This window comes from Rhineura floridana, chromosome 1 (genome assembly GCF_030035675.1).
Source record: "Rhineura floridana isolate rRhiFlo1 chromosome 1, rRhiFlo1.hap2, whole genome shotgun sequence".
NCBI classification, from domain to species: domain Eukaryota; kingdom Metazoa; phylum Chordata; class Lepidosauria; order Squamata; family Rhineuridae; genus Rhineura; species Rhineura floridana.
In genome coordinates, this window is record NC_084480.1 from 294,852,103 (window position 1) to 294,870,892 (window position 18,790).

Genomic DNA, 18,790 nt, shown 5'->3' on the forward strand with positions numbered 1-18,790 from the left:
AAACTGAGTCTGAATCCTAGCAAGACGGAGGCACTGTGGGTTGGTGGTTCCCGAGTTCAGATAATTGGTCAGTTGCCTGCTTTGGATGGAGTTGTACTCCCTCTGAAAGAGCAGGTCCATAGTCTGGGGGTGCTCCTGGATCCATCTTTGTCGCTAGAGGCCCAGGTGACCTCAGTGGCTAGGAGTGTCTTTTACCAGCTTTGGCTGGTGAGACAGCTGCGGCCGTTTCTGGACTGGGATAGCCTGACCACTGTTGTCCATGCACTGGTAACCTCTAGGCTGGATTACTGTAATGAGCTCTATGTGGGGCTGCCCTTGAGGTTGGTCTGGAAGCTGCAGCTGGTGCAAAATGCAGAGGCGAGACTGCTCACTATGGTAGAGTATCACCAACATGTCACCCCACTGCTGAAAGAACTGCACTGGCTGCCCATTTGCTACCGGGCCAAGTTCAAGGTTCTAGTTCTGGTGTACAAAGCCCTATACAGCTCGGGACCAGGATACCTGAAAGACTGTCTTACCCCTTATATACCCAGTTGATCACTGTGCTCTGCAGGTGAGGGCCTCCTGCAGATACCATCTTATGAGGAGGTTCATTCTGTACAATATAGGAAACGGACCTTTAGTGTGGCAGCACCTACCCTGTGGAATTCCTTCCCTTTGAATATATATATATATATATATAAAGTTTTTCTTAATGTTATTAACGTTGTTTTGTTTTTAATGTATTTTAAGTTCTTTTTATGATGTTTTAAAGCGTTTTTAGTGTTTCTGTTTGCCGCCCTGGGCTCCTGCTGGAAGGAAGGGTGGGGTATAAATAAAATAAAATAAAATAATAAATAAATAAATATAGGTCTCTCCTTTGAGGACCTTGTGTCTAAAAATTCTTTGAAAACAGGGTATGTCCTTTCAGATTTTGGTTATCTGCATACTCTGTTATTCAATATTTTTTAATCAAGATGGCAGACAAACCTTTCCAAATTGCACTGATTTTTTTTGGTTTCTTAGCATTTCTGTGCAACAGTGGGTATGAGGCTGCTAGTAAGTAATAAAAGTGGCACAAAATGGAAACAGGCCGATTCCTTCATCCCTTATTAAAGTGTACAACATCAGTCTGTTGACTCACAAAGAACAGTTTTCCTAAGAATATGAGACTGCTGTAATCTGGAAAGCTACTTCATATAGCACCACCACCATGGTAACATTTGAAACCATTCCCATGCAGATTATTCTTTCTTCTTGCAAATAGAGCTGTGCCTGCGAGCAGGTTCCAGAAAAGCTAGGTGAAACACGTTGATTTGTAATCTGCATGACAGGCTTCGAGAAGTCAAGAAGTGGAAGTTATTTTCTGGTACCAACTCCACAGAAGGTAGGTGCTCTGTTTGTATTTTTATTTATTTATTTAGACCATTTCTTTGCCTCTTAATATATAAAAATATCTCTAAGCAGTTTACATAAAACAAAAACAATGACAACATGCCCCCCCTGGGCTGGCAACCAAGAGGTCTTCTGTATCTTTAAAAGTTGTGCAGGGGGAAGAGAGAATTCCACCTTGTGGTTTTTCCCATTACAGAGTTGCAAGAGCACCTGCACTTGGCTGACTTTCTCTTCTCCTAAAGATGCAGGATCAGTCTCAGGCCAGGAACCTGGCAACCCTACTATTGAGACACATTCAGAAATAAAGTTACTGGCCCTTTCCTCCTCCATTTCTACCTCCATACACAGTAATCATTTGCCACTTTCTTTTACTCACCCAAGTGCATATTTTTGTTGGGCATTTATAAGGAAATACCGTTGCTGTACAATTTATCCATTTGCCATTTATGAAAAGCAAACCCAGCATTTGGGTCTTGGAAATATTTTTATTTCAAAAAAATGGGACGGGAAAATCAAAGGACTATGCTGACAAATCAAACTTTTATATGAAGGAATCAAGAAAAGAAAAAGCGTTGAAAGCCCAATCCTATGCATGTTCACTCTGAAGTAGGTTCCTTTAAGTTCATAGAATTAAGTTCTGTTACTCACAGAAGTTTAGCCATACCAACCCAGAAGTTGGAGAAGAGCCATAGATCAGTGGTAGAGTATTTGCCTTGCATGCAGATGGTCCCAGATTCAATCCCTGGAATGTCCAGGTAGGTCTGGGGAAGTTCCCTGCCTAAATCCCTGAAAAGCTGCTGCCAGTTGGAGCAGACAGTACTGAGCTGGATGGACCCAATCATCTGATTCAGTGTAAGGCAGCTTTCTATGTTACTAAGTAATTATCATTGAGTTCAGTTCACATTTACTCCCAGGTAAGTGTCCATAGGATTGCACCCTAAATGTTATTTTTATAACTTTTATTTGGTTAGCAGAAAAGCAGGCTACAAATAGCATCAAATAAGTAAGTAAAGAAATAAATGAGTGGATTGATTTGCTGAAGGAAATGGATGCGTGTTAATACTGGACTAATATTATATTTATTCCCTTGTTTTTCATTCTGGCATTTTGTTCAGGCTGCTGGTGGTAATATATTTCCAGAATACCTGGAATATAAAGTTGGTTTATATTAAAGGAGGCAATAAAATTAGCATCTCTCAGGAGGAAAGAAGAGTAATTACTGACCCATACTAACTTGAATTTGCTAGTCCTGTCTAAGAGGTTGAAGAAGAATCTTGGGCCTATTCCAAATGCTAGTGAAGTCACTAAGTCTTCCATTTATTTTAGCATCTTCATTTTAGACCATAGATATTAATAGCACCTTGCTTCATTGACCTTTTCATTACTTGGTTGGTAATTATTTATAGAAAACGATAGCATTATCTTTACATCAAGTATTACAAAGGAAACAGAAAACCTCAGAGTCCATACATTACATCTTCTAGTATGTGTGTAGTCCATCAGTTGTCACATAAATCCATTTCCTTTGAACCAGTCACAGCCGCTTACATACAGTGCCTTGCAAAAGTACTCAGACCCCTGACCAATGCTTCCATATTCCTGAATTACAGATGGTACATTCTAATTTTGTTTGATATGATATTTTATTTGAAATATCAATATATACTGAAACTCAAAAGCAATTATTGTAAGATGACATTGATTTTATGTTGGGAAATGTTTGTAAGAAACATAAACTGAAACATGTTGCTTACATAAGTATTCAATGCTCACACATTAATATCGGATGGTGGATATATACCCTGTCCTGGACGGGGTTACACTCCCCCTAAAGGACCGGGTTCGTAGTCTGGGAGTCTTTTTAGACTCTTCCCTCTCACTTGAGGCTCAAGTAGCCTCGGTGGTTAGGAATGCGTTTTACCAACTTCGGTTGGTAGCCCAGCTACGTCCCTATTTGAGTAAAGAGGACCTTACATCAGTGGCACATGCTCTGGTAACCTCACGTTTGGATTACTGTAATGCGCTTTACGTAGGGCTACCTTTGAAGACAGTTCGGAAGCTACAACTAGTGCAAAATGCGGCGGCCAGATTGCTGACAAGGACCAAGCGGTCCGAGCATATAACACCTGTTCTGGCCAGCTTGCACTGGTTGCCAATATGTTTCCGGGCTAGATTCAAAGTGTTGGTATTAACCTATAAAGCCTTATACGGTGCGGGACCACGATACCTTGCGGAACGCCTCTTCCGATATGAACCGGCCCGTGCACTACGTTCTGCTACGAAGGCCCTCCTCCGGGTTCCAACTCACAGGGAGGCCCGGAGGGTGATGACAAGATCTAGGGCCTTCTCAGTGGTGGCCCCCGAACTATGGAACAGTCTCCCTGAGGAAGTACGCCTGGTGCCGACTCTGCTCTCCTTCCGGCGCCAGGTCAAAACCTTCCTATTCTCTGAAGCATTTTAAGTTACACTGATTTAATTTTAAAAATGTTTATTGTGTTGGATTGTTGCTTGTATTTTAGTATTGTTTTGTTATTTATTGTATTTTTATGCTGTTTTATGTTCACCGCCCAGAGAGCTATTGCTAGTCGGGCGGTATATAAATTTAATAAATAAATAAATAAATAAATTTGGTGGAGCCACCCTTTGCTGCAATAACAGCTTTAAGTCTTTAGGGGTAGGCATGTACCAGCTTTGCACACAGTGTCGGAAGGATTTTGGTCCATTCTTTGCAGATTCGCTCCAGGTCGTTCAGGTTGGTTGGACATCGCTTGTGGACCACAATTTTCAAAGGGCACCACAGATTCTCAATGGGATTGAGATCAGCACTTTGACTGGGACACTGTAGGACATTTACCTTTCTGTTGTTGAACCACTTCAGTGTTGCTTTCGCCTTGTGCTTGGGATCATTGTCCTGCTGAAAAGTGAATTTCCTCCTAAGCTTCAGTTTTTTAGCAGATTGAAGCAGGTTTATCTTGCAGTATTCCCTGTATTTTGATCCATCCATTCTTCCTTTTTAACAAGATGCCCAGTCCCTGCTGATGAGAAGCATCCCCACAGCATGATGCTGCCACCATCATACTTCACTGTAGGCATGGTGTGTCTTGAGGCATGGGCAGTGTTAGGTTTAAGCCACACATAGCACTTTGAGTTTTGGCCAAAAAGCTCTGTCTTGGTCTCATCTGACCACAAAACCTTTTCCCACATCACAGCTGGGCCACTGTCATGCTATCTGGCAAATTCCAGATGTGCTTTCAGATGGTACTTTTTGAGTAATGGCTTCTTTCTTGCCACCCTCTCAAACAGGCCAGTGTTATGCAGAGCTCTTGATATGGTTGACTGGTGCACCATTACTCCACTCCCAGCCACTGAACTCGGTAGCTCCTTCCAAGTGATTGTTGGCCCCTCTGTGGCTTCTTTCACAAGTCTCCTTGTTCGAGCACTGAGTTTTGAGGGATGGCCTTTTCTTGGCAGTGACTGTGTGGTGTGATGCAGCTTCCACTTCCTGATGATTAATCCAACTGTGCTCTCTGGGCTATCCAAACACTTGGATATACACACTTGGATATTCGTTTGTACCCTTTTCCTAATCTATACAATTGTATTGCATTATCTCTCACTTCTGTAGAACGCTCTTTGGTTTTCATTTTCCCTCAGATCCACAGCCTGGCCAATAATCCTTCAACAGTGGGGTTTTTATCCTGACAATGTGACAGCAACTTTAGTATTTCACAGGTGGAGGCCAATTGTAATGTAATTGCGTCCTCCATAGGGCAATTTCTTTCATCTGTGTAAACTGGGAGCTTCCACAGCACAGGGTTGAATATTATGCAAGCAACATGTTTCAGTTTTTTATGTCTCACAAACATTTCCCAACATAAAACCAATGTCACCTTCAGAGCTTGGAAAAGTTACTTTTTTGAACTACAACTCCCATCAGCCCTATCCAGTGGCCATGCTGGCTGGGGCTGATGGGAGTTGTAGTTCAAAAAAGTAACTTTTCCAAGCTCTGGTCACCTTACAATAATTGATTTTGAGTTTCAGTGTTTCAAAATAAATATCATAGAGAACAAAATTGCAATGTACCGTTTGTAATTCAGTAATATGAGAGCATTGGTCAAGGGTCTGACTACTTTTGCAAGGCACTGTACTTACCACTACAAATAGTTGAAAACACATGTTAGAGCATCTTTGCACACTTAGTCCCCAAAGGTCCTTCATATTCATACCCTGAAATCTCCTCAGCCTCTGAATTCTCTGATATTTTGGCAGGAAGAAGTGTAACAGTCTCTGTGGCTAACATTGGTTTTACCTGCTCTGACATCACAGAAAGAAAGGGAGGCTTACAGGTAGGCAGCTGGGAGAAAGAGAAGCCTTTGTGTCGGGTGGTGAAGTGAGCACACATCTGCCCAATGCTTCCTGCTCTTCTGCCCCTGCTGCCTGCCTGTTGCCCAAAAGAAAATGTGGCTTTAAGCCTTTCTCATTCATTGAAGTGTGCTGCATGGCTGTCACTGGCTACCACACTTCAAATCCAACATAAAGGCTTACATATGCCACCCAAGAGCACTGCTGCTAGGCAGTGTCAGGCACATCTTCAACCTCTCAATGCACTGCTCTCAACAGAATGGGACCTAAGTCCTTCCTCACAGAGCAAGACATTGGAGAGATATCTGAGTTTGCCATGTTGCAGGAGCAAAGCTGTAGTCATCTAGGGTCTGGGGGAAGGGTCTTAGACCCCTTAATTTCTTAGGATCTATGTCCCAGCAGGGTCCCTATGTCTCCAGTATCCTATGAGCCAATTGGCATGAAACCAAGGTGTGTTGGCCACTGAAAAGAGCCTTCTAACATGCTTCCTTGTCCTTTCCTGCTTAGAGCCAATCAGAGTGCAAGGAGATGAGTCAGCCATTGAGATACACTGCCCTTTCATGCTGATTATGTCCTAGGGATGTCTGTGATTGTGGGAAAAGGCATTAACATGGATTTCATTCTGAACCCAGCATCAAAAAAGGGGGAGAGGAACATGTGTTGTTTTGTTTCGGGAGAGGGAGAGAGAGAGATGGTGTTTCAGCTTTATATGTATGATGTATTGGGCATGGTAAGGTGAAATGCAAATGAATATGCCTAGGAATGTGTGTGTGGTGCAGCCAACACCAGGATCAGGACTTTCCATGCTTAAGTTTCCTCCTAAAACTCATAAACTCTGCCGAAATGCAGTTAGTCTTAGTACTGCAGCTAAGAAGGGAAACTCAGCAAAGGAATTTCCTTACCTGACAGCATAACGATGATGATGGTAAAAAAAAAACCTACCTGAATGGGCAGTAAGTTTGCAAGGCTCAGGGCCTGAGACTGATCCTGTATCTTTAGGAGAAGAGAAAGTCAGCCAAGTGCAGGTGTTCTTGCAACACTGTAATGGGAAAAACCACAAGGTGGAATTCTTCCTTTCCCCTGCACAGCTTGTAAAGATACGGAAGACTTCTTGGTTGCCAGGCCTGGCCTCTAAGAGGTCTTCTGTATCTTTAAAAGTTGTGCAGAGGGAAGGGAGAATTCCACCTTGTGGTTTTTCCTATTACAGTGTTGCAAGAACACCTGCACTTGGCTGACTTTCTTTTCTCCTAAAGATACAGGATCAGTCTTAGGCCCTGAACCTGGCAACCCTAATGGGCAGGGTTTTACCCTTCTCTTTTTCTAAGATTCTAGGTATGTGTGAAAGAGAATGGGTGACACAGGAAGATAGGAGAAGGGGGTGGGAAAATCCCTTCCTATCTGCTAGAAGATGGCAAAGTTTGAAAGATTACAAATTCTTAAGCAAACTAAGTGCCTGGCCTGCTTAAGAAAGTATGAATTCCTTCATTTAGGAAAAAAGGCTTTGTCTTAATCCAGCAGCATCCAAGTTTGCTGACGATACTAAATTGTTCAGGGTTGTTAAAACAAAAAGGGATTGCGAAGAGCTCCAAAAAGACCTCTCCAAACTGAGTGAATGGGTGGAAAAATGGCAAATGCAATTCAATATAAACAAGTGTAAAATTATGCATATTGGCACAAAAAATCTTAATTTCACATATACGCTCATGGGGTCTGAACTGGCGGTGACCGACCAGGAGAGAGACCTCGGGGTTGTAGTGGACAGCATGATGAAAATGTCGACCCAGTGTGTGGCAGCTGTGAAAAAGGCAAATTCCATGCTAGGGATAATTAGGAAAGGTATTGAAAATAAAACAGCGGATATCATAATGCCGTTGTATAAATCTATGGTGCGGCCGCATTTGGAATACTGTGTACAGTTCTGGTCGCCTCATCTCAAAAAGGATATTATAGAGTTGGAGAAGGTTCAGAAGAGGGCAACCAGAATGATCAAGGGGATGGAGCAACTCCCTTATGAGGAAAGGTTGCAGTATTTGGGGCTTTTTAGTTTAGAGAAAAGGTGGGTCAGAGGTGACATGATAGAAGTGTATAAAATTATGCATGGCATTGAGAAAGTGGATAGAGAAAAGTTTTTCTCCCTCTCTCATAATACTAGAACTTGTGGACATTCAAAGAAGCTGAATGTTGGAAGATTCAGGACAGACAAAAGGAAGTACTTCTTTACTCAGCACATAGTTAAACTATGGAATTTGCTCCCACAAGATGCAGTAATGGCCACCAGCTTGGATGGCTTTAAAAGAAGATTAGACAAATTCATGGAGGACAGGGCTATCACTGGCTACTAGCCATGATGGCTGTGCTGTCAAATCAAATATGGTTTATTACGGTCATAGACCCATATAGGTATTGGATAAAATACAAAGAGAAGCATTATACAAAGGTAAAATGAATAAAAGTATAAAACAAGGAAAGATTGGTTAGTTAATAAGCATGGAAGTAAAACATAGGGATGAGAAACTCTCAATAGAGTGTCAAACTTGTTTTTGACGCTTATATTGAGCAACATAGACAAATTTGGCCACCATCTCGGTTTGGGATCTGTTGGAACCACTCAGGAGGTAGATTATCAAACGTTCAGGGGATAGATTGGGAAATTTCGTTATAAGGGGAGTGATGTATTGATATCGTTCCTGTTAATAAAAGGGACAGGCAAACAAGACATGGGCGAGGGTTTCCAGAGCTTTTGTTTTACACGGGCAAAAACGTTGATCGTGAGGGATACCATGGTATCTACCATCCATTAGTGCCGAGGTCAGACAATTAAATCTGGCTTTTGAGAAGGCGTGTCGGAGTTTGGGTGTTGTTAGGTGTTCAAGATATAAAGGATATTTAGACGGATTTAAAGGCAGTTTGTAGTGTAGGGGAGAGCAAGTTTTAAGGGCTGCAGTAGTAGAGATTTGTCGGTCTAAATCTTTGAGTCTGGTTTGAATGGAGTGACTGGCTGACTTAGAATCTAATAGGGTTAATTGTTCTAAGGAGAAGCCTAATCGGGGGAGTTTGTCGTGGTAGGATTTCATCCATGAGGAGAGATAAGGGTCTTCCCAAAGGGAAGTTAGGTACCTGGGGGACAGTTATAGGAAAGTTTAATCCAATAGTTAAAGGCATTTGTCCAAGCTTGGCATTCAATCGATGGTACACATGCTTCCAGTCTAAGGGCTGCATTCAGGACAGATCTTGGCAACCCAAAGATTTGTCTAAGAAAAATTGATAGAACAGCCTCTATGTGGGGTTTGTAAGCCAAGATCCATAGAGGGGCACCAAACAGTAATTGAGGGATAATCTTGGATTGAAAGACTTGTATTGCTGCAGGGATGTAGTGCCCACCTTTGATGTAAAAATAACGTAAGATGTTCTTGGATGTGGTACGAGCGGTGCACACCGCCCCATGTATATGTGGGGCCCAGGAGAGGGTAGAATGGAAGAGAATGCCTAAATATTTATAGGAGGAGACTTGAGCAATTTCTTGCCCACTAATTGTCCAATGAGAAAGTTTACAACTCTTGGAAAAAGCTACAATTTTAGTTTTGTTATAATTGATAGTTAAGTGGTTTTCCAAACAATAGGACATGAACACTCTCAACAATCGTTTGAGGCCTACTTTGGAGTAGGATAGAAGGGCTGCGTCATCCGCGTAAAGCAGGACAGTGCATCTGTGCAGACCGATTTTGGGTGAGTGAAAATCTGGAGAAAGACAGTTGGATCTTAAATTAAATTAATTAATAAATTAAATAGAATAAATTAAAGAGAAGGGGAGCCAGTACACAGCCTTGCCTAACCCCTTTCGTTGTGAGGATGGTATTGGTCAGGTCCCCATTTCGGCCACAGCGGACCCTAAGGGAAGTGTTCAGATGTAGGTTGTAGATAAGGAGTAATAGTCTTTTGTTTATTGTGGTATTTGCCATTTTTGACCATAGGAATTCCCTGGAGATGGAATCAAAGGCAGATTTTAGATCTACAAAGGCTGTGTATAATCCGCTTCCCACCTGATTCCTGTATTTTTCTGCTAGGTGATATAAAACGATGCAGTGATCTAAGACAGAGCGTCCAAGCCTAAATCCTGTTTGTTCCCATCCTAGAATGTTCTCATCCTCAATCCAGGATGAGAGTTTGTTTTTCAAGTAGCTGGCGTATAATTTCCCTGTTACTGAAAGGAGACTAATTGGGCGATAGTTATTTGGGTCGTCTCTGAGGCCATTTTTATGGATAGGAATGATTATGGCTTCCCTCCAAGCATGGGGAATTAAGCCAGTGTTGTTGATAAGGGTAAATAGGTTGGCCAAAATAGGGGCCCACCATTCATAGTGGTTCTTCAATAACTCAGGGGGTATATTGTCGATACCTGGTGCCTTGGCAGATTTTAATTTAAGAATTAAATCAGCTATTTCTTCCTGAGAAACAGGGGGCCATAATGGTGTGTTAGAGAGGTCAAAGGTGAAGGGGTAAGATGGCTGTGCTGTGCCACCCTGGTCAGAGGCAGCATGCTTCTGAAAACCAGTTGCTGGAAGCCTCAGGAGGGGGAGAGTGTTCTTGCACTCGGGTCCTGCTTGCGGGCTTCCCCCAGGCACCTGGTTGGCCACTGTGAGAACAGGATGCTGGACTAGATGGGCCACTGGCCTGATCCAGCAGGCTCTTCTTATGTTCTTATATGGCTAGAATAGGATTCTGCTAATGAATCATAGAATCATAGAATAGTAGAGTTGGAAGGGGCTTACAAGGCCATCGAGTCCAACCCCCTGCTCAATGCAGGAATCCAAATCAAAGCATTCCCGACAGATGTCTGTTCAGCTGCCTCTTGAATGCCTCCAGTGTCGGAAAACCCACTACCTCTCTAGGTAATTGATTCCATTGTCGTATGGCTCTAACAGTTAGGAAGTTTTTCCTGATGTCCAGTCATAATTTGGCTTCCTGCAACTTGAGCCCATTATTCCGTGTCCTGCACTCTGGGACGATCAAGAAGAGATCCCGGCCCTCCTCTATGTGACAACCTTTCATGTACTTGAAGAGTGCTATCATATCTCTCCTCAGTCTTCTCTTCTCCAGGCTAAACATGCCCAGTTCTTTCAGTCTATAAACTATTTTACTATATTACTATTATTAGTATTAGTATTTGTATTAGTATTGTATTATTATATGAAAGACTAACCCAAATTATGTTAGCATTTTTACAAATTTGTAGGAGTACAATATCTCAGAGAAGAGTCCAGGTCTCCTGCTCTCCTGGTGCATTCACTATAGCTGTCCAATTTTCCTGCTTTTTAAAGTTTGATAGAAATATCTGTTGGCTCTAGGTACATTCTTAAACTGCAAGGGTGTTTTTTTTTTTGCTTATTAGTGAATTATATATAGGGCTTGAGTAGTAATGTGGGAGTATGTCTTCAGTGATGATGATGATGATGTAGATTGTCTACTGTTTTCCTTTGTAAAATTTAAATATTCCATGGGAATTTCCTCAGCTTCAACTACTTCTATGTCCTTCAGTCCTCCAGAAATGACATTTTCTGCCTGAAATAAAGTCCTGATAAAGATGCCAGACATTTTATTTAAACTTGTTATTTCTGTTCAAAAGAATGAAAAGAGGGGTGATGATTTTTACTCTGAGTTCCTTTGTTATTCTCAACTTTCTCTCCAACATTTTTTAAATAAAAATAATTTGTCCTCATCACAGAGTGCTACGGACTCACTGTAGATTAGCTGGACATAAGAATGGTTTGCTAAACTGCCATCCAATCATAACAAGATTATCTCACTACCTCTTTAAAAAAAACAGTAATTGATTTTCCATTTGGGCAGCTCTTCGATGAAGGTTTGATTAAATGTCCATTAGGTGGCAGCATTTTATAGTGACTGAAAAGAGAGCAAATGTGCAGAAGTATCCCTCTATCATTAAAGGGTTTATTATTAGTATGTCTCCCTCATTGCTAATCCAGTCTAGTATTTTTCTTTTTCGGTGACTTTGCTGTCTCAGATGAGGGACAGCCTGAAAGTGGACTCTCCATATCTGTAATATTGCTGTCCTATGCATTCACACTTAAGTGCTCCAAATGCTAGTTCAGAAACGATGAAGCCCAAAATATCATTTATTTTAGATCATTTATTTAGCAGTTCAAATACCAAGGGGATTTGCTAAGGAAACCCTTTTTGGTAACAAGTGAAAAAATGTATTCAATTGTCATAAAAAGTGGTGTCCAATTATTATTTACTAAATTGTAACAATTAAATCATTGATAAGTAAGGTGTTGATAAATCTGTAGATACTTGTGTGGTGATGAGCTAAGTCTGTTTCATACCAATTGATGATAAATACATACCTATCTTAACAATGAGTAACAATTTCCAACTGAGTAGATATGATCATATTAAACCAATAGTTTGTCATCTGCACTGGCTTCTGGTGCATTTCCAAGTCGAAGTGCTGGTGTTAACCTTTAAAGCCCTAAATGGCTTGGAGCCAGAGTTCCAGAGGATCACACCTACGTCCACAGCCAAGACGTTTAATGTGAAATTCCCACCCTTTGCTCTGTAAAAATTGACATGGGGGGAATGTACCCACTGAAACAGTTATGTGGCTTATAGCAGGAGAACAATGATTACTGCAATGTGCTTTACGTGGGGCTGCCTTTGAAGACAATTCAGAAACTGCAGCTTGTGCAAAATCCAGTGGCCAGATTGGTAACAGGGACCAGACAGTTGGAACATATAAAATCGATTCTGGCCCACTTGCATTGGCTGCCTGTATGTTTCCAAGCTTGATTCAAGGTGCTGGTTTTAACCTGTAAAGCCTTACATGGCTTGGGACCACAATACCTGATGGAACGCCTCTCCCGACACAAACCCACTCGTACACTACGCTCAACATCAAATGTCCTCCTCCGGGTGCCTACTCTGAGGGAAGCTGGGAGTCTGGCAACAAGGAAGAGGGCCTTCTCAGTGGTGGCTCCCAAATTATGGAATGATCTTTTTGATGAGGTGCTCCTGGCGCCGAAAAGATAACAGTGTTGGCGCCAGGTTCTCTTCTCCCAGGCATTTTTAACAGCATTTAAATAGCACATTTTTAACTTGCCTATCGGTTTTATGGGTTTTAATTTGGTATGGTTTTAAATTTGTATACTTATTTTTAATGTTTTTAACTGTAAACCACCCAGAGAGCTTCGGCTATGAGGCGGTATATAAATGCAATAAATAAATAAATAAACCCAGACTTTGTAAAAAGGCAAAGGAGTCAAAAAGTATTTATCAATACATTTATTTCTTTTTAATGTTAATTTAATCCTGGTTATTTTTGTTAACATTTTTTGAGGAGATATTTGAGGAGAAAGTGTGTGTGGCTTCTACCTCTTCTGGTTCTTTCTCTATCCTCCTCCCTTCTCAAGAAACAGTAGACACTTAAGTAGTGCAATAGTACAATTGTTTAGCATTTCTTTTCAAGGTTACTTAAAGAGCCTTGCCTTGGTTCAGAAGCGGTCCCTGCTGTCACAGCTGCTTCTCTGCTGGGAGAAACTGTGTGTGGCTTCCACCTCCCCTTACAGCCACCCCTTTCCTCCAAGTTTTCCATTATTTGGAGCATTGGTTCAGAAGGTTTCCATGCTGTTACACTTGGCTGTTTATTTATTGGTTTGTGGCCTCCACCACTCCTTACAGCCACCCCTATCCTCCAATTCTTCAGAAGATTTCTCATGATGTCATATATACAAAGTTTGCTCAGTCATTTCTCAACTGACAGCATTACCAAGGCTGTCATCTGAAACAGCGTTCCTCGAGAATGTCTTCATCCTCTTCAGAGCTTCATCCTCTTCAGAGCTTCATCCTCTTCATCCTCTTCAGAGCTTCATCCTCTTCAGAGCTTCATCCTCTTCAGAGCTTCATCATCTTCATCCTCTTCAGAGCTTCATCCTCTTCTGCTTCTGCTGTTGTCATAGGTATAGTCATGAGGATTCTGAGTAACGTTTGCTCCAATGCTGGCTCCAGATTGTTCTCCAAAAGAAGGTATAGGAGCATGGAAACATCCCTACATTTGTACAGTTCTGTTGTCTGTTGTAGGAGGAAGAGCTCTGTCTTCAACCAATCTTTCTCCAGCAATAAATGCCTGCTGTGGAAATCTTTGGCTGTGTGTTGGAATCAAAGTCCCCTGTATCAGTGATGAACTTGAAAGATGACTGGTGAATACAAATTGTTCATTGGCATGTGCGATGATGATATCACAGGTTTCCGATGCCACGCAATGCAGGATCACCTTTGATTTGTTTCAGGGAAGGTGAGATTCCAAAGGTAATTCAGCAAACAAGCTTCAAATGGACTCTCTCACAATATCAGTGGAATTCCCAGACTCTGACAGAGATGTCTTCACTGCTGCAGAATCCATGGCTGTTCTTTGGAATCTATGGTAGAGGACATTGGTGTGAGCCCTTATTCTATGGAACAGAGATAGCAAGTACAGGAAGAGACCACAGGGCAGAATGAAGGAGGCCGGAGTGCCTGGAAGCAAGATAAGCAACCCCAGGACAGGTGAGGAGGAGACCAGAAGAAGAGAAGAGAGCCCACAGTAGGGGTAAAGGAGGCCATTGGGCCTCAAGGTAAGGGAAGAGACACAAAGGTATGGGTGAAAGGAGGCAAGTGGGCCTGGAAGCAAGAGAAGAGATTTACCCGAAGGTGGGGATGAAGTAGGCCAGTAGGCCAGGAAGGAGATATGTGGGATTAATATATTGTCATTCCTACAGTGCTTTTTTTGAAATGGTACTTACCGGTGCAGAGTCCCGTCACCTCTTTTGTTGCTGCCCATGGAAACCATTTTATGCTGGTACGCATGGCACTTTTCTCAAGATATGACTCCTGGCACCTCATTTCTTTCTCCACTTTGACCCCACACTTGGAGAGGTCATTTGCTTCCATGCCATTCCTTTAACTGCACACTGGGATGGGGATCTCTTCTTTTATTTCCTGGCCCACTGCCTTCTTTCACCTAAACTCTGTTGTATGTGTGTGTGTGGTTTGATGCGCTGGCCCGGTGCCTCGTTCACTGCAACTCTGGGGGTGGTATCTCCTCTTCCTTCGAGGCCTGCTGGCCCAACTGTAAGAGTCATGCCATCCTCTAAGAGAAGAGACCTCAGGGAGTCAGGAAAGGAGGCCAGTGGAGTTTAAATTAAGAGACTGGGGAAGAGGAGAGCATTCAGCATGCATTAAAAGAATAGACCTCTAAGGAGGATTGGGGTAAAGGAGGCCAGCGTGCCAGGAAGTAAGAGAAGAGACCTCCCCAAGGTTAGGGTAAAGAAGGCCAGTGGGTCAGAAGGTAAGAGAAGAGACAGCCCCAAGGTTGGGGTAAAGAAGGCCAGTGGGTCAGAAGGTAAGAGAAGAGACAGCCTCGAGGTTGGGGTAAAAGAGGCCAATGGGCCAGGAAGCAAGAGAAGAGCCTTCCCCAAGGGTGGGGGTAAAGGAGGCCAGCGGGCCAGGAAGCAAGAGAAGAGCCTTCCCCGAGGGTGGGGGTAAAGGAGGCCAGCGGGCCAGGAAGCAAGAGAAGAGCCTTCCCTGAGGGTGGGAGTAAAGGAGGCCAGCGGTCCAGGAAGCAAGAGAAGAGCCTTCCCCGAGCGTGGGGATAAAGGAGGCCAGCGGGCAAGGAAGTATGGGAAGAGAACTGCCAGGGGATCAGATAGAAGGAGCCCAAGAATTAAGAGAAGAGACCTCCCCGAGGGTGAGGGTAAAGGAGGCCCATTGGCCAGGAAGTAAAAGAAGGGATGACTCTTAGGGCTGGGCTGAACATGGCCAGCAGGCCTTGAAGGAAGAGGAGATACCAAATATAACACCACCCCCAGAGTTGCAGTGAAGGAGGCACCAGGCCAGGGCATAAAAAAAAACCACACACACACATACAACAGAGTTAAGGTGAAGGAAGGCAGTGGGCCAGGAAATAAAAGAAGAGATCCCCATCCCAGTGTGCAGGCATGTTAGCAAATGACCTCCCCCTGGTCGATGGTCAGAAGGCTACTGGATCAGGAGAAGAAAATCCATCCATTCCCTGAAAAGAGAGATCCATACTTTTTCTGCAACAATCTCTTTTTCCTGAGCAGATGATCCTTTCAAACCTGCCTGCTCCTTCCTCCTCCATGCCCAATGGTCCTGACTAATGGGCCAGGGAAGGATAGCACCGCACAGAAGAAACATCACTGGTGATGTAATAATTGCCACTGACATGAAATGACCACTCCGAAGCCCAGCCCTGCTATGTGTAGCTGATACTCCTGTGGCTGTTCCAACTGTTGCTTTTCAAAGTTTCTGCGGCAACCGCACAAGAGAACACAAAGTTCTGCTCTTTGAAGGTTCCGTGTGTTATTGTGGTAACTGTACATTTCTCCCCTGGAAGTGTGCTACCTAGCAAGCAAGCCCAGATAGCACCAGATGTTTAAGTCCCCAGGTGACTGGGCATTGCCTCATCTGGTCAGATGGATAGTCTGTAGCTACATCTATTGCCCCTCTCTCATGTTTACCATTCATTCATTCATTTATACCCTGCCCTTCCTCCCAGTGGGAGCCCAGTCCCTATTACAGAGAATATCGTATTTCCAAAGACAATAAAGATGAATAAATTACAGAAAATCATAATGATGGGGGTGGTAGTGGTGATGATGGAATTACAGATCTATAGGGATATAAGGTTGAAACACACCCACCTCTTAAAAGTCTTCCAAAAATGAAAACTGGATCAATACAAATTCCAGAAAGCCTTCATTTGGAGTATAATTTATGGGAGCTATTTTGCATCTCCACATTTATCTGAATTTCCCCTCCCTCCCGTGTGAGAAGTCCCCTCCTCAAATGTGTCAGAAAAAGATAATGTTTTGAGAGGTTTGCCCAAAGAGGTCAGTGGGCTATGAAAGAGAACCTAATGAGAGGTTTGAGGCCATCAGCAAACCAGGAGAAGTGTCCCCTTTGAGAAGTCTGGCTAGGACTGTGGAGCAGGAAGAGACCTTTTCGAAAGATTACTCCAAAAAGGCCCCATCCATGTCTTCCAGAGTTGCATCTTACTGCACAAACTGCACATCCATACCCCCTACCCCAGAAAAAAGTTCTTAATAGTCTGTCTATTTTGTTACAGTGCTACAGCACTAGTGTGAGCCTCTCAGGAGATATACCTATCTTGTGATATTAATTTTAATATTTTAATTTTAACTGTGTTCATATCTTCCTTCCATAGGGCGAGCAACTATGAAATATTTCCTCTTATTTACCCATTTTAATCCCACATATCTCCTGTGACTGCCTGATGGGCTAGGGTCAGAAGCTGAAAGGTGAAGTTGCATAATAAAGGTGAAAGAGAAGGCTCCCTATTGGGTATCTCTGCAGACAGGGAAGGAAGCCAAATGTACCATACTGACATGTCAAATTGGTTATTTATATATGGTATTGACCTGGTCTAGATTGCTGTTGGGAAAATACAACTTTTCATCACTGCTGGGGTGAAAACCTCCCACTGAACTCTGTTAGTTGCTTTCTCCGCATCCAGTGGAGTGGACAGGGCTTTTGTTCCATGGCCACCAGAAGGTGGAACGCCAAGCACAGGTGGTTAGCCCCCTGATAAAAGTTACTGCAAGGATTTTGTTGTCAACGCTGATCTGCAAGATTGGTTAGTAACTAGTTAAAGTCTGAGGGAACCTGCCTGGCTTTAAGATAATACTAATGGAGGATTGTGCTTACTATGAATGTGTCATGACCCCTGAAAGTAGCAGTGAGCTGGACATGGAGTCAGAGGCTGCAGGAGTGCCAGATGGGGAGCTTGGTCAGACTTGGGGCTCAGAGCTGACTGCTGAACATAGGAAAATTAGTGCACCTAAGTCTGTTGGGCAGGAGCCCCCAGAGGAACTGCCCAGACCAACTACCATGACCTATAGGGCTAGAGCCCAGACCCTCATGGGCACCTCCCCTGAGCCTGAAGAACTAGATGCCTCCAACAGCTCATCACCAGTATGACATCTCAGGGAGCACACCAGGAGGGAGGCTATGGAATGGGGGAGGTGTTTCCATATTCAGGCCACAAGATAGGCCCTTGAAGACTTAGAAGGTCTCATTAGGTGGTAGAGCCTGGAAGAGGTAGTCTGGAGTCAGAGGCATGAAAGGCTGTAGTCTGATCCCAACCTTTGTTGGGAGGGCAGCTGTGAGAGAACTAGAAAAGGTCCTCAAATGCAAAGATGTATCACTGAACACTAAAGTCAGGATCATTCAGGCCATGGTATTTATGATCTCTGTATGGATGGGAAAGTTGGACAGTGAAAAAAGTGGATAAGAGAAAAAATCAACTCATTTGAAATGTGGTGTTGGAGGAGAGCTTTGCACATACCATGGAAAAGACAAATAATTGGGTGTTAGAACAAATTAAACCAGAAATATCACTAGAAGCTAAAATGATGAAACTGAGGTTATCATACTTTGGACACATCATGAGAAGACATCATTCATTAGAAAAGACAATAATGCTGGGAAAAACAGAAGGGGGTAGAAGAAGAGGAAGGCCGAACAAGAGACGGATTGATTCCATCAAGGAAGCCACAGACCTGAACTTACAAGATCTGAACAGGGTGGTTCATGACAGATGCTCTTGGAGGTCACTGATTCTTAGAGTCACCATAAGTTGTAGTCGAAACTCTTCTGCAGAATGCAGTGTCCTACTGGGAGTATAAAGGATAACGTGGTCTCTCAATAACATGATCCTGAACTGTATAGGGTGTTATATGTTAGTACCAAAACCTTGGTACTTGACCTTGACCAAGTAGCAGATTGGCAGCCTTTGCAAATCCCATTGCAAATCCCCAAAGCAAGCCATTATATGCTGGTGGTAGTTTGCTCCCATAAGCATCCGTGTTCTGTCCTGGCCACTCAGGACATCTGTGACAGAAATTTTAACTGTATACTGGACATAAAATAAATAAATAAAATATGTACTGTGATCATATGGTGATGATCCTGTAACAATGTAAAATGTATCTAAAGTAAAATCCCATGGGCAAAAGTAAGA